The following is a 23371-nucleotide window of genomic DNA, read 5'->3' as shown; positions in this document are numbered from 1 at the left end:
AGAAATATATGAAATTGGCCGCAGACACCTATCTGAAAATATGTTGTTCCAGGGACTACCCAGAAGCAAAGAGGAGTTAAAAACGTTTGCTCTGAAATAATATATATTCAAAGATTTGCACATTTTCAGGATAAAACAAAATAGACCTACAAGCTCGTAGCGCGGTCCCTGGAACAACATATTTTCAGATTGGAGTAAATCGTTTGAACACCAATGATACAGAAACATCTAGGGTTTTCAGAAAACAGTCATACCATTTAAACACTTTAACCATCATTTTAAAAGCCGTTAGATTGTTGGCAGATTTACAAGCTCACGAGCTTGTAGATTTGCTATTTTTTTTTAAATCGTGAAAATGTGGCCCAAACCCAGTGAACGTTTTAACTCAAATCTGCGAGGATTTAGAAGACATTTTGTGGAATCAGTTCTCAAGTTTAATTTCTTATGTCTATAAAACACAAGTATTTTCTGTGTGGTTAGTTATGTAGGCCCAATAACAGTTACACAGCAATAAACAGAACACACAATCGAGATTCACCTTTTGAGCAAGAAATGGTGCAGCATACATTTGAACCCTTTTCATGCCAAAGTTATTCAGCATTTGAGCCACGGACCACCGTTTGATGAGCTGCCGTTTCCTTCCTTTATGAAGCCTGACTGTTGGCCGCCAGCAGAAGTTCCAGGATGCACCCTATCCAACGTCTCCGGCTCTCAGACCCCAGGTCCCCGTCACTGAAGTCCAAGATCCCCTGGTTTTAACCATTATTTAAAAAGCTGTAAGCTGTTGAAAACGAGCTTGTAGATTTGCTAATTTTGAAACATCGTGAAAATGTGGCACAAATCTGTAAATATATATTCTTTTGCAGCAAACGTTTTAACTCATCTGTGCGGATTTAGAAGACATCAGTTCTCAAGTTTAAGTGCTTAAGTCTTTAAAACACCAATTCTCTTCTGAGTGGAGTCAGGAGTTTCTGAGCGTAGCAATGTGTGTATGTCCCCGTGTCTGTATGTCCGAGCACGGAAAGCTGGGTGCGTTCCTTGAGGTCTGGATGTTGCGGGGACCCCCACACGGTACAATGCAGGCTGGGTATAGAGGGTCAGGGAAACCCGACTGGTGGTAGCCTTTCCAGCAGAGGTTGAAGTCGATAGGTCTTCCTCCAGCGAAAGTTCGTCTGAAATCACAGAATTCATTAAATACATTTTTTTCACCTTAATCATTTCTCTGTCTTGTGATTCATGACTTAACAGTTGCCCTGTGGGTAAAAACCCAGCCATTTTCTAATTTCTATTCCTGTGCTAAAATGTGACATGTGACAAAATGTGAAAATGTTCTTACCATTTTTATTATCCATTTTATTCATCCATCACCATCATCTCCACTTCCTCCACGTGACCTCATCTGTAATTTGAACAAAATCAAATACAAAATTGTGGATTATATATGGATTGCATTTGTATAGGGCTCACAACACGTGAGCTTGTAGATCGACTATTTTCACCATGCAACCAAGTGTAAATTCAGGCATTCTGAAATAGGCCTACCCATTTAGACCTGAGGACGCATCTGTGTCGCCTCATAGGTTTTAAACATTATTTTAAAAGCTGTTAGCTGTTGAAAAATAGCAGAATCTACAAGCTCATATAGTGTGGCATAGAGTGCCACAGTACTCATAATACACCTCAGTCATTTAAAATGTACACAGTTACACATTGTTGGGTGCCAATTTGCTGTCCTTGGTAAAAATTAAAATGAACAATTACCTTAAATTAAAGAACGATGTCTCAGCTCTGTACAGCATGTCACCTTGTCTGTAAAATGAAATCAAATTCAAGTCAAATTTCTTTCAAATGTAACAGCAAACTTGAGGCAAGAGAGCTTAATTGTAGCATGCAACCTGTGGACTTTTATCAACATAAGAAGACGTTAGAAAAGAACATCATGATACATTATTATTGTTCGCTACTAAACCATTTTACTTACTTCTGATATGAGGTTGCTTTGTTTCCCCCAGCCTCCACCGTCTGGGTCGATCTTGCTGGAATCTTGTTTGTCTGTAAAATTAAATAATATAAAACACCGTCCATAACGCAGTAGCTTTCTCTTTCCAACGGAGCTAGATGTTTTTAAGCCACGTCCAAACAATAGATTAGCTAGCTAGCTAGCTAGCTAGCTGCTAGCTAGCTAATCTATTCCCTCTAGCTAACGTTAGGGTTACGTGCACAGATAAAGATCACGTGTAATTACACTACACACAGTATATATCAGATATAAAAATACACTGACCTTTCAACTGAATTTCTCCGGAGAAAAACGGCGAAATATAAGCCTTTGTTGTGGAGTCCTCGACTACAACTTCTGGGGGCCTATTTCACGAAACTTGGATTAACTAATCCAGGATTTAGGCCAAAGCCAGGCTTTTTAAATCCTGATCTTTACAGCCTGGTTTATTCCGTTCCACTAAAGCCAAGCGAGGCTCAGAATTGGTGGATTTGGCGAGCCGGGATCAGCAAGCCTGGCTTAATAGACAGTCTGGCTTTTTGTCTCTAGACCCCTTATGTGGATCACAGATTTACTGATCCTTCTTCTTCATGCGGTATTATGGCAGTTTGCATCCTTAATAGTTGCATTACAGCCCCCTTCTGTATATCTCATTATCTTTACTAATCTATTCAAGACTTACTGATACAAGGACTTAAGCTTCTAAAATAAATACTGCTGCTGTAATTAAAGAGAGAACATACTCTCAATAGTGGATAGACTGAATGATTAACTACCCCAAAAATATAGTTTACATTTTACCACTACTATTAACTAAGCATAATGATATTGTCGCATTGTGATATTTGGCCATAACTCCCTCCTCTGAGGGAGCTACCTTTGGGGAAGGGGGTTGTTGTCCAGACAGGTCCGGGTCATGGGTTCATGTAGCATGCCAAAGTTTGTGCTATTGCCATTGAGAATGCATTGGGCGTTTAAGTTAAATAACTCAGAAACTACAAAACATTTCAAAGTAAAAAGTTCCAGCATGTGTCTCCACAGTAAGCTGAATTTTACAAAGTGTGAATGGAGTTTCTAGGTGAAAGTGATTTTTTTAAGTGCCACTATCTGCCTATAAATGTCTCAAATTTGAAAGCACTATATTTCTAAAACGATTAAACATTTCAAAGATTCCTTTTCAGGCACACATGTCCACCGTAGGATGAACCTAAATAGGTTTGAATGGGGTTTCTAGGTGTAAGTATGTAGGACTAGTAGTGGGTGAAACGTTACAATGGTAATATGTTGTAAAACAATGAGTAATGGTAATATTTAGTGGTTTTCACTTTTACAAAAAAAAATTATAATAATATAATATAATATAATAATTCTTCTTAACCGTGCACTTGCATGACAGCAAACCTATTCATGGGGAACATTCACCAAAAGCAGCTGATCTACAAGCTCACAAGCTGATGTTGTGCAGCCTATATATTTTGGTTATTTGATTTTATATAGTGCTTAAATTAGTCCTTTAATGCAGACCGATACAAATAAGGCAACATAAACCCATAATAATTGAATAAATCTGGAAAACATCATTGGTTTGTGATCAGTTTGACTGCTTAATGAACAGTAAAGACATCAGGATTAGGTTAAACCAGGCTGTTAGCCTGGTCCGGAGCAGGCTAAGTCCAAAGCATTAGTTTCCATGGTAACTTATGTAGCATCACTTTCATGAAACCGAATCAAGCCTCAACATATCCAGGTTAACTGGTTAAATTAATCTGGCAAGATCAACCAGCTTTCATGAAACCGGTTAAGCACTGATCCAGGATATATTAAGCCAGGATATGTGTTAAAGCCCGGCTTAATCTCTAATCCAAGTTTCGTGAAATAGGCCCCTGCTCATTGCTCAAAAGACAACAACAACAGAGCACTGAGCAGCCAGCCGAGAAGCCTGAGGCTGCAATGCATGCCGGGTAAAGCGTCCCGTGTTACTATAACTATAGTCTGCACTCTGCAGGTACATATTATCATTAATAAAAATAAATATAGCTGCAAGAAGAAGTAGAAGAATAATCCACTTAATTATATTCAATAATAGTTTAAAAAAAAATCATAATAATAATCCTACAAAATATAATATTATTATTGATTTATTTATACATAAGATGCACATCCTTGTCTGAGAGAGAGAGAGAGAGAGACATAACATATTGCGACCCCGCACCCCTTGATCCTCCCCCATGCTCACCTCCCTCCTACATATTTATAGAAACATAATAGACCACTGGCCTATATGAAATAATGCAGCACCATACCAATGTGAATTCAATTCAATTCAATTTTATTATAGTGTCAAGTTGTCTCAAGACACTTTACAACCAACAAAGATCCACCCAGAGCAAGCAATATTGCGACAATGGTAACGAAAAACTCCCCTTTAGGAGAGGAGAAAACGTCAGGCAGAACCCGACTCTAGGGTGGGCGGCCATCTGCCTCGACCGTGTCGGGGGGGGGGGGGGGGAGAGAGAGAGAGATAGACAGAGAGAAATAGACAGGTGGGCTCCGTGGAGGGGTCTGGTCCACATCTGGTCCACATCTGGTCGAACTCTGTGAGGCCGGGTCCAGGTCACACTCGGCAGTGAACTTCCTTTTGTTTTTTTTAATGTACAAGGGCAATTTAAATAAATGTAAGACACTTTAGCATATTTAATATATGTGTACTACATGTGTACTTGACCAAAGTAAGCCTTTGTTCCCCTGTACTGTATTGACTTCAAATGTATTTTAATTAATTTAAATTACTTTAATCTTTTTTTTTTTAATATATATTTTTTACGATTTTGTAACCTGTGTCAATCATCTAATGTGATCCTGGGCTCTACACACCCTCCGCCAACCTAGGGAGAGCAACGGACTTGAACTCATGCTTCCTTCATGCCTGAGTGTCCAAGTTGCTCCTTTACACCTGACAGGGGGGAGTTTCCCCTCCATCAGGAGCCCCGGCTGGCCAGGGGGAGGCAGTTTAGTGACCAGGATTACTGCATGTTTTTTGTGAGGGTACCTACCCTCTTTTCTTTAATCTTTAATTTTTAAAACATACATTAACCACATATTAAACACATACATTAAACGCATACATACACGCCTTTGCTATTTGAAAATAGCTACAAGGTCACAATAGCGGTCACCGTTTGAGCTGCGGGGCTGCGAGGCGTGCGTGGTTGTTTTCTTCCCGAGTGACGGTCACGAGCTCCTTTCAGGTAACGCTTCAGCTGGTCTTGAAACACCGCCTCGGTCACCTCCTTGCAGCTCTCGATGGATCTCAAAGCCTCTGGAATGACAGAACAACAAGGTCATACATTGAACAAATTACTGTAGGCCTACATTTACTTCATTTTAGTCCACATAATCAGTACTTACTATGCAAAATGTCCTTCAGTTTCAGTTCTTTGAACCGGGTTTTCTTGAACCCGGTCCAATTGATTTCTTGCGCCACAGCATCCGTCATCAAGAGGGGCATCATCCTATAGACTGCATCTTTGACATCCCTCCCACCCTTCGTTGCTAGATGTGAGACCTACAATGAAAATCCAAAAATATCTTTAAGACAAACATCCAACACCATGGAAATAAGTACAATAAATAGATTTAGCATTACATGGTCTGCAAATTAAAACTTACGATGCCATCACCAACCGTTCCGTCATCTTCAGCGAGCTTCTTCTCGAGCTGAGTCAGTTCGTCAATGCTGGTCAAGGGGAGCCCAAGGTTTTCTGGTGGCGCCAAGTTGGTAGGGCCATGCTTTGTACGTAGGTGATGGACATCCTGCCTAAGATGACGGACATCCTCCTTTATCTCAGTCATGTTGTGTCCAACTACGGGGGGGGGGGGGGGGGGGGTTAGGGAAAGGTTTAATGGGTTGTTTTATTGTGTGTATATGAATGGGTTGTGTGTATATGAAGCTGGACTTTAGGTGAAACAATTTAGGATTTAACCCATTTATTTTTCAAAGATAGCATGCCGTATTATGAGCTTGTGATTTGATGAATTGGACAAGGCGGACCCTCTTGTAAACAAGTGTAATGCTTTATTGGGTCGTCCACTCACAGCTAACAGTTCTCAGGTCCTTTATCTCTTCTCTCATCTCCAGCATCTCCTGATGTACAGTGGCCACCGTCTTTGTTAGTCTAGTCACCTCCTTCATCAGAAGACGATTCTGCAGCAGAATCTCCTTCAGAATGGCACCTACACAAGGAAATGTCGTCAATAAATGCAGAGTTGCAGTGATTGTTTCACTACAATATAAGCAGTGATTTGTACAATTCTGCCCACTGTATACAAATACGGTCAGAAAAGAAAATAACTAACCAGTGTCAGAACTGTCATCCTCTCTCAATGATGGGTTGATGACTGGGCTGAAGAGTGTGCGTGGCCGATATAGACTCTGTGAGGAGTAGCTAGGATTTGGACGAGCTAAAACACAGACGGTTGACACATTTGAAAATACAACTCAAAACAGATTGTTGAAACGCTAACACAGGATGAGATACAAAAGACACAAACCACCACTGCTGTGAACAAGACCCGGACGATGTCTTGGTGAGGGACTTGGATGATCTATAACACATTTAAAAAAATATATATATATATACACACACACACCAAGCACTGATTATTGATAAACAAAAATCTGATCAAAAAATTACTAACCATCACTACCCCCATCATGGTTCACTGGTGGCCGCAACATAGTGTTTGGTGATTCAGACACTAAAACACATTAGTTAAGGCAGTTTGTAAAAACAGTGTATACATTTCAAACACTGCAATAATAATAAGCACATATTGTCACAAAAAACGAAACTACCCACCACTAGGACTTAACACTGGGACACTTGCAGTCTTCACCACATGGACTGGTAGATTTCCTAAAGACAAATACAATTTGTAATTCAATTAAAGTTTTGTTTGTTGCTTAAGACCATTTCAATTTGCATATCGATAAAGTAATTCATTACTGCTCTTGTCTTTGAGATCCTGCGCTCGACTGGAGGATGTGTGTGTTCTGTGTGCATTCTCTTTACTGCCCATGGACCGGTGGTGCTTTCTGGGTGGTGCGGCGTCCTCATCCGAGTCGTAGCGCGTGTTTGGTCTAGAAAAGATAATACGTTTAGGAATGCCATGCCATTGTTGACCCAGCTTAATTAACCCATTTAGAATATATTCAAAATGTCCACCACAAAGTATAACATAATGCTTAAAACAGCAAAAGGGGTTCCCGCCCTGAATGGGTTAACCTACTTTCGTTTCCTTCTGCCGTCCATGTCCTGAGCCAGCTTCTGCCCGCTGAAGGCACTGCCTGGCTTCTACCTCCGTGTCTACAAGTTTAGACGAAGCATAATTAAGTAGGGTTGAACTACAAATCTTCAATGAATATATTACATTCATAAGAAAAACACTGACCTCGTGTCTTTAACACTTTGACTGAATACAGAGGCCAGGAGTCAGCCGCTTCCTCCTGTGCAGTCACTGCTCTGTTAATGTGGTTCTGGGATGTATACGTTGGCCAATAACACTGCCCTGTCTGAGTGCACCAGGACAGTGGTACAACGGCAACGTTGTTTTCCTCCAGGAACATGACCACAGCAAACGGCATGGTCTGAAGTGAAAAATGGAATACAGTTGGTTAACTAAATTAAAATGTTTTAATCACAACAGGTTAAAAATAACTCCAAAATCTTGACCAAAAAAGTGACAAATAAAAGGCATAAAAAATGACTTACAAGTGCAACAATGGAAAACCCACAAATCCATCCCGATATGGTAGAAGTGTGTATTTTCTCAAAATGTTGGTCACTTGTGTGTAATGCAGCTCAGCCCTCACATTTGTAAGATGAAATATTCCCATCTTTGATGACTCCAACGGATCACTTAAGTAATCGCCCTGGTTCCTGAACTTTTTGTAGATGATGAAGGCATTTTTGTTTGCATCAGTGACAACATTCTCCACGAGAACAACTTCATTGGTTTGCAACTGGACACAGTTGTCGCCTTGTGACCGTTTCACGGTGTAATGCCTTGCGTGCCATTCTTGAAATTGTTTTCGTACTCGAAATCCAGCTGGGATGGGTCCAGTATAGTGCTCCCTTTGTAGGGCACAGGGCTTTTTGGTGGCACGTCGAACACCAATCCTCTCCTTCTCAGATAGTCGGCGACAGACTTGAGCAAGAACAGATTGTCCGTTCCGCACATACCTTCTAAGCTGCCCAAGGTAGTTTTCAAAGGGGAAACAAGATATGTTATCCAGCGCACCATACCTCTTTGCCTCGTCACTGAGATGAACCAGGGTGTGCATGTTATAAGACAGCTTCTCTCTGCCGTACAATTCAGCACAGTCCTCCACAAAGACATCCAACAATTCTTTGGCAAATGCCACCCATTGGTCATTGGCACACAGAGACGCACTGAGCAGGATGGTCATGGCTGCTGAGAGGAGCATAAAGTGGGAAAAATGGTTGTCTGGGATGACCCCCTTCAAAATGACTGGTCCAGTGTACAAAAGGAATGTTCGGAACTCTGTTGCCTTCCAGTTTTCAAATGACTCCATTCGCCTTGGCTTTCTGTTGAACTCGCATGGAATGTAGGGACGTAGGTTCAGAAGTGCACAGGAGAGCTCTTTAACACTTGCAGTTCCAATCTTTGTCCTCAGGCCGGGTCCTCTCATCCAAAAATACAGCATCTTCCTTGTCACCCCTAGGCAAACTTGGTGCATGTAATCGAGAGGAAACTGTGTCACCATGCCAATGGAGAGCGATGAGAGGGAGGTTTCCCCACGGTGATGAGTGTCCTCAGAGAGTTCGTCCAGTCTGTCATCATCTGACCTGGGTGGGGCGTGTCTGTCAGGAAAAATCACTCTCTTTTCATAGTATTCACCCTTTTGTATGCATTTATCACAGCCATAGTAACCAGAGTGGCCCTTCACATTTTTTATCATGGCTCTTGCAGGGGCGTCACAAAGAAACGCAGCAATGCTGACGGCAAAGTGCTTCCCACCATGGACAATGCCATCAACTTCTAATTGCCGGGCCTCCTCCACAAAATCCTCTAAAAAATCGAGTGACTTTGGCTTTGCATCGCCAGAGTAGATGCCAATAACAAAGGGCACCTTGTTCTGCTGGATACCATCTTCATATTTTTCAATTAGTCCTAAAATAGGCCACAACTGGTCATTGTTGCTTTCGAATAAACTTAGGCCATCAACGTTGATCTGTAGGGATATGGTGTCTAGCGAAGCCAAATCTGGACATTCAGTCAGCCGAGTCACGATGCCAGCTTTAAGTCCATGGTGGTGGTATGATCCACCAGAACTGGCTTTTATGTTGGTCACCGTTTTCGTTCTAAGCAATGTTCTGGGGTCTTTAGGCAGTCCTGGAATCCGTTTTGAAAGAATCTTGAGTAACTTCTTCACTGTGGCATGTGGAACATTGGTCTCAATTGCCCAATCTGCCAACTCAGACAGGAAATCATCTTCATCTGGGTCACTGTCTGAAGTGGCAGAAGATTCACATTCGCCATCCCTTTCCTCTTCTGGGTCAGATTCTGCTTGCTCTTCATGGTTCTGGTGCTCCCTCAAATCAGGTGGGGCTTGAACACTTCCAGCAAGGACATCCTGGGGAACCCTTAGATCAGGTGTGGCTTGGTTTATCTGCTGCAATTCCTCATGTTGAACACTTCCAGCAAGGACATCCTGGGGAACCCTTAGATCAGGTGTGGCTTGGTTTATCTGCTGCAATTCCTCATGTTGAACACTTCCAGCAAGGACATCCTGGGGAACCCTCAGAACAGAATGGAATTGGATTGGATGATCCAACTGTGGTCCATTGCAGTCACTGCTTTCCAGTCTGGCTCTAACCTGCCGCAATTCACTGTACATCTCTGCAGTGGCTTTGCGGATTCTTCTCCTTCGACTTGAGTAACTGACTCCAGAAGCCATCTCTATTTATTGTGCAGGTGTGTGGTGTTCTGGAAAAGAAAACAGCAGTGTAAGTATACCATATGAATGCATTTACCTCTAGAAAAGAGGTGAAACCCTTGACTGCTGGTCCTCTGGAATGGAACTGGCTGGGGTGGCTGTGGCAGAAAGTACTGTGAAACTACACATTAACATGGCATCAGAAGCAGTTGAATTACTTTGCAACCCCCCCCCCCCCCCCCCATTGAAGACAGCCATTTTAACACATCAATCAATCAAAATCAATTCTCTATACATTTTGGTATGTTATTTAGCATGCCCAACACTACCAGAATAATGTTTCCATATAGACTCACCTACGTAGAAAACGGGCTGCGATGAAACTGGTAGACAGGCTGCGATGAAACTGGTAGACAGGCTGTAGCAGAAAGTATTGTGATTAAAAGTGTGAAACTACACATTAACATTGTACCAGAAGCAGTTGAAAATTAGTTTGTGGCACAGGCTTTAGTCTAAAGGGTCATCTAACAGTACACATGAGGACTCACACAGGGGAAAAACCCTTTATGTGTACAGTTTGTGCATAGGGCTTTAGTCAGTTTGGTATTCTACAAAAACACATGACTCACACAGGGGGAAAGCCCTCTACGTGTACAGTTTGTGGCAAGGGCTGTATAGTCAAACGGCTGATCTAAAGACATATGATGAGTCACAGGGGAAAAGGGCAAGGGCTGTATTCAAAAGAGTGATCTAAATAAATACATGAGGACTCATACAGGGGAAAAGCCTACAGGGGTTTCTACAGTACATGCTGGGGACCCATAATCAACATTGCTAACAAACTTGTGTAACACATATAACATTTTTTACATCGAAAAGCCCACACTCCGTAGTGCCCACTCTTCCTGTTGAATGTAAACAAGTGCTGGCGTCAAACGCTAGAGAAACGGAAGCGGAAAAGCTATCTGGACGTTGTATTGTTATGGTATGGAGATATATAGCTATGCTAGCATTAGCAATAACTTTCGAGAGAGTTCAGCAAGTTAATTGTGCCTTAATACAACCAGTTTGCCACACTCGCAAATATAAAACATGTGAATTCCGGTACCCATGTGGAGAACAACAACAGTATATTATCTCGATCTCAATACTCGCCAACACAGTTAAAGGAACAATCCCCCTGTCTTAGGGTTACAACGTTAGCTAAGAGCTATTTCCTTAAGAGTGTACAGACAATTTATTACAATTGCAAAACAGGATAAAAACCTAGATTGTCAAAACATACCTTTTAGCCTTGGGAGCGTGGTCAAGAAGAGAAGACGTCGACGAGGAGATGAATGTCAAATCAAAGTCAGATCGTATGAACTAAACAGTAAACTGCAGAGGACAACGACAAAACAACCTATAGCTTAGTTCTATATTTATGCTATGAGACTAATGAGAGAGAGAGAGAAAGCAGGAAGTACTAGGAAGGACCCCATTGGTCAACTGACTCGCGTCATTTCACAAGTCACGCCCACACTCACTCACTCACAAACAAGTATAAACAGTATGCATAATGAGTACATTTAGTGAACACTTATGGTTATATATGTGACATATGTTAACATTTAGAGACTTACAATTATACACTTCTATATACAAATCAAGAATGATTGAATGTAATATGTCATCAGTTGAGTCCCAGTTTCAATGTATTGATTTATAAACAGCTATGCAGAATGAGTAGCCTACATTTAAACAAAAGTAAAACTCAATACAAAAAATGGACACTTGTTTACAAAGGTCCACCATTTTCAATTCATCAGAACATTTAGAGACTTACAATTATACACTTCTATATACAAATCAAGAATGATTGAATGTAATATGTCAGGTATATCAAGTTAGTTTCAGCCTTCTAGTGGAATCCTGATATTTCCTCTTGTACTGTACTGTCTTGTGGGTTAGTCCTTGCATAGTTATGTACCATATAATATGACATAAGATTCAGGAAGACCCAAAGATGTATAAGTTTGTAGTATAAGGATATAATGTAACCTTAAGAGGCAGCAGGCATTTCTCTGGCAGAGGATGGGGGTTGACACACCTTTATGAAGTGAACACTTATGGCATAACTTATGTGACTTGTAAATGGCTCAATTGAATAACAATGCTGTAATTTGCATCAGTTGAGTCCCAGTTTCAATGTATTGATTTATAAACAGCTATGCAGAATGAGTAGCCTACATTTAAACAAAAGTAAAACTCAATACAAAACATGGACACTTGTTTACAAAGGTCCACCATTTTCAATTCATCAGAACATTTAGAGAATAACAATTATACACTTCTATATACAAATCAAGAATGATTGAATGTAATATGTCAGGTATATCAAGTTAGTTTCAGCCTTCTAGTGGAATCCTGATATTTCCTCTTGTACTGTATTGTCTTGTGGGTTAGTCCTTGCATAGTTATGTACCATATAATATGACATAAGATTCAGGAAGACCCAAAGATGTATAAGTTTGTAGTATAAGGATATAATGTAACCTTAAGAGGCAGCAGGCATTTCTCAATGCCGCAAGAATCCACTTAATTTTATTCAATAATAGTTAAAAAATAATCTTAATAATAATAATCCTACAAAATATAATATTATTATTATTGATTTATTTATACATACGATGCGCAACACATCCTTGTCAGAGAGAGAGAGAGAGAGAGTGAGAGAGAGAGAGAGAGAGGGGCGGGGGGGGCAAGCCTCAGGAGAGCGTCACGAGGGCTGTAAATGCACAGATCTGTGCATCAGGAATGAAAATCTACTGAGTGACAGTGACTGACGTGAAGACCGCCTGGGGAATTCCACGCGCGCCGGGCGCGCGGCGCCCGGCTCCCGACGGCGGGAGGCGGTACCTAGCGGGGCAATGCTAGCTGGGTAATGACGCGCCGCCGCTTGCGTTGCGGGCCATCAAGTGGAACTGAAATCTCACTGTCAGACTCAACGGGTATAGCAGTGAGTGGGGAAAAAACTGTTTGAAACGTGAAGTGGTTGGTGTCCCGTGTGCTTTTGTTTACTTCCACGCTTTCGACCAGTAGCAGCCACCTTGGCCCAGCCGTCCTGTTTGTGGGAGCCCCGACCAGCCGGCGATGGCGATGAAATGCCCCTCAACCGTGAATGGTGGTGGGCTCCCCGTGGTTGTGTGTGAGCTCGGGCTAAGCTAACGTTTGCACCGCTAGCTAGGATTGCTTCCAACTCGCTGAGCCTCTCCTCCAGCACCGCAAACACACTGCACTTGTTACACACGTCCGAAGCCGCAAAGGCGACAGGGCTGTAACTGTACATATTGCATACGGCGCAGGAGAGAGGGCTAGAGCGATAGGTAAGCCCTCCGGGAGGGAAGGGGTACTAGTTGGACTCCTAATGTGCCATACAGTCAGTGACATAGTAAATCAGTGTCATACAGAACACCTGGAGACTTGACATTCAGTAATTGGGTCTTGTGATTAAAATGAGAACATTATAAAGATGTGTAAAAGAGAAGGAAAAAAATGCCAGACAAGCCCAAGGACACATTTGTGACTCAAAGCATTCTTTCTCTCTGTGTGTGTGTGTGTGTGTGTGTGTGTGTGTGTGTGTGTGTGTGTGTGTGTGTGTGTGTGTGTGTGTGTGTGTGTGTGTGTGTGTGTGTGTGCGTGCGTGTGTGTCTTTTGAGCAACTGTTGAAGCACATCTCATCTTGGAGAACATCACGTTTTCTATATCAAACCTTTAATCTGTTACAGTATGACTCACATATCAGTGACCGTCGCAGAATCCTGGGTAAGGTCACATTTTAGCTCTGTTGAGTGGATATAAGTCCAATTCCTCATTCTATTTTCAGGTTCTGAGTTAGATTCATCTCAGAAGCAACGAGCCAACAGGATAAGCTTTGAAACGGTGAGTCCATTTTATGATCACTTTAATATGATAGGCTATATGACTTTAGCATGCCTAACACTTAAGTACTGTACTGCACAATTTTGAGGTAATTTTGTACTTTACTTGAGTCATTCCAATTTCCAATACTTTTACTTGTACTCCACTACTTCCAAATATTGTACTTTTAACTCCACTACATTTATTTAAAAACTTAGCCGATCTACAAGCTGACAATGCGCAACGCAGCGTATATTGTGAGCTTGCAGATCTGGTATTTTCAAAAAGATTTCAAATTTTCTATACATTTGAAAACTTGAAATGGGACAAAATTCTGCACAATGAGTAGCCTACTTTTACTTTAAGTACATTTTGATGTTGATACTTTTACTCATTCTGAGTTCTGGACTTTTACTTGTAACAGAGTATTTCTATATTGCAGTATTGATACTTTGACTTAACCCATTCTGACCGGGCACCCATTTTGGTGTTGGCATCATGTTATGCTTTATCTATTGAAAAATAGCAGATCTACAAGCTCATATCGCGCCACCGAGTGGCGCGATACAAGCTTGTAGGTCTGCTATTTTTTTTTAAATCGAAGAACAACTGACATTTTCAGAATCTGATCTCAGTTCAGAATGGGTTCATCAGACCAGTGTGTGTGTCCGGCGGAAACCTCATATGAATCTGATCTCAGGTCAGAATGGGTTAATTATTTCTTTCCCATGTCCGTATATAAACGGACCCCGCCGCTAGGGGACGTCATATTCCATGTCTGTATATATATACGGACCCCAATGTATACTCCGTCATAATGGTTGAGTCCCACGGCAGCTTTTAACATTGGTCCGGTTGCAGTCAGTCCTTTTCATCCATAACTTCGCTGAACTGAAGTCTTGGTGTGTGTGCGACCCACTACCGTAATTTTTTTCCTTATTGACACAGTGAAATCCTTTATTGTTTTGGTCCAAATCAGTGGTTACATTCCAAGAAAATCTTTAAAGACCTGAACCCCATTTTGATTGTTTTAGACTCCACGGCAGAGCTACGGTGAGAGAGAGAGAGAGAGAGAGAGAGAGAGAGAGAGAGAGAGAGAGAGAGAGATTAATTTACTGTTTTCTTGAATAAATAAATGTAACCAGGTGCGGCAAGGAATTTACGCTTAGACATTCAAATTGTACGACTACACCACCTTGAGGTATCAAGGAATAGAAGGGATAGGTGAATACTCTAAATTGGGTTCCCCACAAACAAATTCACACAATGAGACATGAACTTCCCCCAAATACATGTATTAGTGGAACACAGACTGTTAAAAACTACAAATACTGGCATACATACGGAATTGATTAACTAATTAAAATCACACATTGCAGTCACAGCTCGTAGGAACCAGGTAAAGATCAAATACTACAATATAAAAGCTTAAAAAACAGAGTCAGCTGCCAGTGGGCAACAACCACTTTTAGGGGAAAGCTAAGCTACTGATGAATCTGGATCGACGGCTCTGTGCATACAGGAGTCAGGACAACGGTGTGGCCACCCTCTCAATGAAACAGGCAGAGAAGTTTTCTTTCAGTCTAATGTTGTATCGCAGTTTATTGATACAGACAAACTCAGCTTACAAGGCCGTAGGATCAACGGCCCACGAGAAAATGGAGACACAAGACAAAGTCCATTCGAATCAATTAGTATCTGTATGTCACATCGTATAAACAGAAGCGTATCGTCTTTACAGGCCTACTGTAGAAACTTAAAACTCCCTCCTCCTCCTCACATGGGAGGTGGGACCTAAAGTGTCATTGCTTTACTTGACCAATCAGTGAATCAGGGCTGAGTGACACGCAGGAGTCTGAACAGGGACTAACAACAAATGACACATGTAACTATTATGTCACCAATAAGAATGAAATATATGTACCATATCAAATATACAGGACATTGTTTACCACATGTAATGAAATAATTAGACTGTATTCTTAGCTCTAGATGCATATTTGGCAAGGATATGTTGTATTCATGACAGACAAACAGAGTACATGGTTTGACCTAGCCCCTCTCGGAACCCTCCATAAAGCTTTTCTGAAATTTTGATGTCGCTTTATTGTAGGGTCCCTGTTTATAACTATATTTTCGTATGGGAATTTTGGAACGCGGACATAAATATGCTCACTAACATCGTATCTGCGCCGTTTGACGGCCTGTTTTCCTTTGAGGGATTCTGAAATCGTGAACTATAAGTACCTATACAAACCGCTGCAAATATCTCCTGTGGTGCTGAAGCCGTTAAGTATTTGTTTGACCGATTTGGTCGCTTTATTTCTTCTTGTTTGTTTACCGTTTATTGTACCGCCTCCCGGTGTGCGGATACTGCTGCAACAGGACCCCATGGTCTGTGTCGTCAAAAATGTCAGAAACTTCAGTACCATTGGGTTCTGCTTGGAGGGCTAGGTTTGACTCAGAGATGAGTTCTGACAGCTGAAACTAACCATAGATTGCAACCAAGATTTAAAAGTTCACACAGACCCCTGTGGAGTTAATTGCACCCTAATAAAAGCTCAGGTTTTCTCAGGTCGCCTAATAAATAACTCTATCTTCTCGAGGGATCTTCACTGTTGAGCAAGTTAACTGAAATAGCAATAGTTTAGTAACAGCTGTCTCTAGGCTTATTTAGTGACCTCTTCACTCAGGCTTCTCTGCGTTTGAACCATATAGGCTGAAGTATTATGTGTACAATTATGACATGTGTTAAGGCATAAGCTATCAAAATATACATCACTACAGAATAGGCTACACCACTATAACCACCGAAGAGCACAGCACACACAGCAAACAGCATACAAAAGGATGAAGGAGCGCCACCGTGGAAAAAGAGGTGCACGCATTCACATTAACAAACCTGGGCTGTGGACTACAGTGAGACCTATTGTGAACCCCTTCAGTAGGTCAGCTACACCACTTGGCTCCCTGACTCTGGATGGGCAATACACTCAGCATTGGGGGAAACAAACAAAAGACAAAATTTAATTGATTCACACAGTAAAATAAATGTCTCAAATAATCAAATAGATCTAAAGGAGTGGGAACAACATACATTTAGTACACAATATAAATATAAACTAAATAAATAATTGTAACAAATTGTTTGATTGTAAACCTTGAAATGTCCATGTGTGCTCACACATTCCCTCCTGCCACATGAAAGAGGTCAGCACAGCTAGCCAGCTGAATGATGACAGATAATGTTAAGATTCATAAGGAATTAACATAGACCTGAATGGTAACAGCTACATTTAGATAAATAATGAAACACGGTTAAAACAGTCTTGAGACATGTTACTCACCCTGGCACTAGTATAAATAAAAACCCAGCAGCAGACCCAGGTCTCGAGACCCTCGGCAGCGTTCACCAAACATCTGATGTTTGGCAGATTACAGGGCCTTTAAATAGTCACCTGATTGTCAATGAGGAAGTGGACTGTCCCTATGGTGGCTCCTGAGGCTCAACTCCACCTGGCCACATAAAGTTTGTAGTTTGTTTGTCCATACACAAGCCAACAAGTGTGCACCCTTGATGAGCATGTACAGCACGAATCACTTGGAAACTGGTTCCTTTTCGTGTCTCACTGACTGACAAAAATGTAGGTTTTCATAGTAAATGCGACAACTATGCCTATACTACTTGCTAGTTGCTTTATGTGACAAAATCAAAACAGTTTTCTGTAGATTTGTTAAACAACATGAATGTAATTATTTTTTTCAGTAGCCTATTGTTAACATAATTCAAGTGTTCATCATTATTACTGTTACCAGATGAAGCTGTGTTTTCTGATCTGCGTGATCTCCATGCTGGCTGTGGCAGTTCTGTCCTACCGCCGTACATACCCCTACCTAAACATCCCAGACTGCTACGGATTTACGACAGGTAGGCCCATTAAGATCAGGAAAGCTGTGTCATTTTAGAATTTAACCACTTCAACCGTTATTTTTATGCTTTAGTGATTAAAAAATAGCAGATATACAAGATTCCTCTTGTCTACAGGACAGGTGGAGCGAAATCCAGACGCGACCTACGACGACGTTGTGACTGATTTTTTTTTGCGTCGCGACCTATTATTTTCAGTCGCAACGTATAATATCAATTCGTCCCGTCAGAACGGACTCGTCGCGGCTATATCTACCCGTTTGCGACCTAGTAGGTTGCCTATTCTTTTACGTCGCGACAGAACGGGACACGTCACGGCTATATCTACCCTTCTCGACGTAAAAGGTAATTCGTTGTGGCGTGTGTGGACTCGTCGCAACAGAACGGAACTCGTCGCGGCTATATCTACCCGTTTGCGACGTAGCCTAATAGGTTGACTTTGTTATATGCCCGGTGCGCGGTGCCCTGCGCGGTGCCCTGCGCTGCCCTACGCCCACCGCGTGCACCTTGCCGGTCCGCCCTGCGCCCTGTGGCCTGGCACGTGTGCACGTGTGCCAGGCACCTTGCCGGTCCGTGGAGCCCTTCGCCGTCCCCAGGCGACCCTGCGTTCCAGAGCTGTCACCCATGCCCACCGAAAATAGCTGATCTACCAGCTCCTATACGGGATGGCCCGACCCGCGTCTGTGGACCCCTGGGGATCACGGTAGTCCACGGGGGTCCGTCTGTGTGTGTGTGTGTGTGTGTGTGTGTGTGTGTGTGTGTGTGTGTGTGTGTGTGTGTGTGTGTGAGCAACCTTTACAGAGAAACTGTGATAATGCGTGGCTTGTGCACATAGCCATGTGTGCAACTATAGGGCCTATTCTCGCATGCACCTATAGTTTGAGCGCTTGTGCTCCTATCCGTGCCCCCCCCCCCCACCCCATGTGGACCCTTTGAGGGGGCCGGGGGGGGGGGGTCATATGCATTTCTATACAAGGCTATATTAGCCTATACTTTAGCCGATCATCAAAGCTCACCACGCTCATAGCGTCATTTCTGTCTGTCAGTCAGTCAGTCAGTCAGTCAGTCAGTCAGTCAGTCAGCCAGCCAGCCAGCCAGCCAGCCAGCCAGCCAGCGCAGAGCACGCAAAATATATAGTGATTGTTTTCTTACTTCTATAACAGCCTGTCTTTCTCATTTTATTGACTAACATTCACTTACATTGTCTTAGCACCGAAATAAACTATTCGTTCATTCATCAATGCATTCATTCATTCTTTCATTCAATTTACTGTTGTATTAAATGTTATGATAAACACTTTATGATTCTTATCTAAGTACTCGGACCCTCGTCTGGTTCTGGTGTGTGACGACCCGGTTGACATTTCCATGGTTCGGACAGCCGCCAACGATGTAACACTTTGCACGTTTCATTTTTTTACTCAGAGATCCGTTTATCTACACATGTAATATTTTCAGGCAACGGACCTACACATGTCAGCTACCATAAACCACTTCAAGTTATTTTTTTTATAAAACAGGTCGGGAGTTATTAAACCGAACGTGGACGCTGTTCCAGTGTTACAATTGCTGCGCATGTCGGATTAATTGGCATGCATGATAAATGTAACAACGCTAAAAAACATCATTAAACATATCGTTTTCAGCTTAAAGCAATTATATTTCATTGAAGCAACTCCTTAGCATTGTTTTCATACCATAGATGTGATAAGAAAATGTAGGGAAAATAAGGGAAATATTAAATAGTATCGGGTGTACCAGTTTGGGCTTTTTTTATTATTATTTTTTTGGCACCCACCGCCGTTATAGGAACGTGATGCGGCTGCACATATATAAGTACATTGCATATTCACGTACAAGTACCTGTTATCAGTACACAGCCTGTTGGATATGTTATTACAACATTAAATTCCCCGAGATGTGCTATATTTGCTGTTATTTTATACCTAAAAGTGATGTTGTCAAGGCAGTAAGATATTTGTACTTCCCAAGGATTAAGGAGATGTTTTTAATTTTTTTAAAGGTTTGTACTTTAATGTTTATTTAGCATATTTAGAGTTATTTTTGCTCTCTAAACACATTGATGCATGGATCAAAAGAAAAAATTATAATCCCACAGATTTTCCTCCGGAATCACCGCCTAAAAACATTGAAAAAACGCAGATTTCTTTTTCCTTTAGTCCTCACTGTCAGTCTGTGGAATAAACAAAAGAAATTACATTACTTAAATCGTTGTACATTCTCACAAGCATGTTTGTTATTTTCATATGTTCATGAATAGTAAAAGATAACTGTACCTCTTCTTCCACTTCTTCGTCTCGCCTGGAAAAAAGATCGACCATTAATGTTGGATTATTGTACTATATCTGTGGCTATATTAAAGGCCTTTTATATGTGATCTCACATAATGTGCGAGTCAGAGGCAGAGCTAACGTTACTCAATGATCATTTGCCGACTGATTTATATCACAGCACAGCGTGTGCTGAGAGAGAGAGAGAGAGAGAGAGAGAGTGAGAGAGAGAGAGAGAGAGAGAGAGAGAGAGAGGGGGGGGGGGTGCTCCGTTTATTGGCTCTATATAGGCCGTGCGAGACAGGATTATTTTAAATAAATATGTCTCTGTCTCTGCGTCTCTAGAGCTATAACATATTGTGATGTGTGCAGCAGAGGAGGAGCTCAGTGATTGATGAGCAGAGACGCACTGATTGACGGCAGTGAATTCAGGTGGTGGACGCCAGTATAAAAGGGACACTTGGGTGTTTGTACAGGTCGGAGCATACGTCTTGCGGCACGGCACTCTGGGGACAGGAGGGGCCGTTCGCTGGTTTTAGTCCAGCCGACAGCGAAGACAGACAGCGAGGGGGAGTTAGCTTTGAATGAAGCAGGAGGGGAGACTACACTTACGGTCTCCATAGACAGGGCTGGGCAAGTAGCAGGGTGATCGGCCGCCTCGCTCCGCGACCTACGATGACAGCTGACCAAGTTTAAAGAGACTGTATTGTCAGCGCGGCACGCCGGCCAGCTAAGCATCCCCTGGGGAGTTGGACGGCGTCACAGCTCAGACCCTGGGGGGTCCCGCCCTGGCGGCTAGTTAAGTACATGACCAAACACTGTTGTATTATGTCACTATGTGTACATGTAAATAGGCTGGTATTTTATAGAGTGGTTTTATCATTAAGTGCTGTGCATATATGAAATGTCCTGTTATAGTTTATTACCTTTTTGCCTCATTCTATTATTGTTGTGCTATAACCCACTGAGTATTACCTTTAATAAAGATTGCTCTGTTATATATTTAAATCCCTTGTCTGTGGTCCGTCCAGGTTCTGACATAGCTACAATTTATAGCAAACATAGGAAACCCACTTTTATTACAAGCACACATGTGCACACATGTGTGCTATATGTTATAGCTGTGCTGTGATATAAATCAGTCGGCAAATGATGATTGAGTAACGTTAGCTCTGACTCGCACATTATGTGAGATCACATATAAAAGGCCTTTAATATAGCCACAGATCATATAGGAATACGAATAGGCTTGGGCACTACCCTACCATCTCTCTATAGTGGGGCACCGACGATCTGCAAGCTCACAACGCGCTGCATGTGGACGCAACACTTGGAGCTTGTAGATGCGCACCACAGATCATACAGGGCGTGTGTTCCAGCTAACCCTATAGCATAACACACACACACAAGCAACAGTATAGACATCTATTCATCATTATTTATTTCAAATCAAAATACAATGTAATGCTGCACCACTGTCATGAAGTTCGCACGCACGCACGCGTGCGACACACACACACACACACACACACACACACACACACACACACACACACACACACACACACACACACACACACACGAGATTCTGACAGAATGCGGCGGCATGCTTAAAATAAACAGATATACAAGCTTATAGTGTACCATAGCGTACATACCAGCGTACTTACCGTTCAATAATAATTAGCAGTATTATTATTAACGAAAAACATAAATACTAGCCTACTATTTTATTGGTCTAGTTCAGTTGATTGAAACAAACGTAATGGAATTCAATTGCCTACATTCAGTATAGGCCTGGTTTATAATGATGCAGGGAGATTTTCTGAGCCAGTCCGTGCCATGTCATTTACTGCATTACATCTTCTGCTATTTTCGGAGCTGCCAGATTAATATTTAAATCTTTAGTTGGAAGAATGCAATAGCATATCATAAGTGTTGACCATAATGGGACGGTTGGAAGTGGAACCAAATGAACCCCCGACGGCCGGCGCTATTCAGCTATAAGGCCTATAAACGATATGGCCATACAAATATGGTTATGTGGTGGTCTGTGACATGTCTGCGTGCGTGCGTGAAAGACAGACAGAATACGACGCAATGACATGTCAAATTGTCAATTGTAGATCAGCTGCTTGTTATTAAAGTATAGGCTAATATGAAGGCAGCGTCTCCGCAAACGTGGACACCCGTGGCCCCCCTTGATCCCCAAGGGTCCACGGGGACCCGTACCGCCCGGGGGTATTATCATTAACCCCCGTGCGCTCTGATCCACAAGGCGCACGGGGCTGCGCAGAACACACACACACACACACACACACACACACACACACACACACACACACACACACACACACACACACACACACACAGACGGACCCCCGTGGACTACCGTGATCCCCAGGGGTCCACAGACGCGGGTCGGGCCATCCCGTATAGGAGCTGGTAGATCAGCTATTTTCGGTGGGCATGGGTGACAGCTCTGGAACGCAGGGTCGCCTGGGGACGGCGAAGGGCTCCACGGACCGGCAAGGTGCACGCGGTGGCCTGGCACACGTGCACACGTGCCAGGCCACAGGGCGCAGGGCGGACCGGCAAGGTGCACGCGGTGGGCGTAGGGCAGCGCAGGGCACCGCGCACCGGGCATATAACAAAGTCAACCTATTAGGCTACGTCGCAAACGGGTAGATATAGCCGCGACGAGTCACGTTCTGTCGCGACGAGTCCAGCTCACGCCACAACGGGTAGATATAGCCGTGACGAGTCCCGTTATGTCGCGACGGAAAATAATAGCCAACATATTACGTCGCAAACGGGTAGATATAGCCGCGACGAGTCCGTTCTGCCGGGACGAATTGATATTTACGCCAGGACGTACTCGAATATACGTTGCGACGGAAAAATATACGTCGCGACGTACGTCGTCCGTCGTGAAGGCATTTCGCTGTCTCTCCTACAGGATCCTACTGGTCAATAAAAACACCTTGAAGACCCTAAACAGGGCTCAGGAGCCCTTGTACAAGGTTTATTTGACATATGCATGGACCTCGCAGCCAAATATGCACGCGAAACGTTGTTTATTAGGTTGAAATAAAGAGGACGGGGAGCAGACGTATATCGTATGCGGACATTAAAAAATGTCTTAATTTAATCTGTTATTTCAACACATTCTCTCTCATTTGAAACTAATAATGAAATCTGTGTTTGGATTTATACTGAACTCTACTGTAGCTACTTCTGCTTTTGCAACAAATCACCTTAATGTCTCTTTGCTGTGGACTTTTAACAGTTAG

The 23371-nt window shown here is 42.5% G+C and overlaps 2 long non-coding RNA genes across 2 annotated transcripts; both read right to left on the bottom strand.

Moving 5' to 3' along the window:
- Nucleotides 1–1035: 1035 nt before the first annotated feature.
- On the bottom strand, nt 1036–2354 carry LOC310865251. The gene is made up of 5 exons (XR_014569809.1): nt 2285–2354; nt 1982–2052; nt 1762–1809; nt 1337–1399; nt 1036–1172 (listed from the first exon to the last, which is right to left on the bottom strand). It is a non-coding gene; the product is annotated as an uncharacterized lncRNA (long non-coding RNA).
- Nucleotides 2355–7316: 4962 nt separating this feature from the next.
- On the bottom strand, nt 7317–10042 carry LOC310865615. The gene is made up of 3 exons (XR_014569841.1): nt 7771–10042; nt 7451–7646; nt 7317–7365 (listed from the first exon to the last, which is right to left on the bottom strand). It is a non-coding gene; the product is annotated as an uncharacterized lncRNA (long non-coding RNA).
- Nucleotides 10043–23371: the final 13329 nt, after the last annotated feature.

This window comes from Protomyctophum parallelum (genome assembly GCF_964188405.1).
Source record: "Protomyctophum parallelum genome assembly, chromosome: 10".
Lineage (NCBI taxonomy): Eukaryota > Metazoa > Chordata > Actinopteri > Myctophiformes > Myctophidae > Protomyctophum > Protomyctophum parallelum.
The sequence above is the reverse complement of the archived record's forward strand: the minus strand, read 5'-3'. Positions and strand labels throughout refer to the sequence as shown.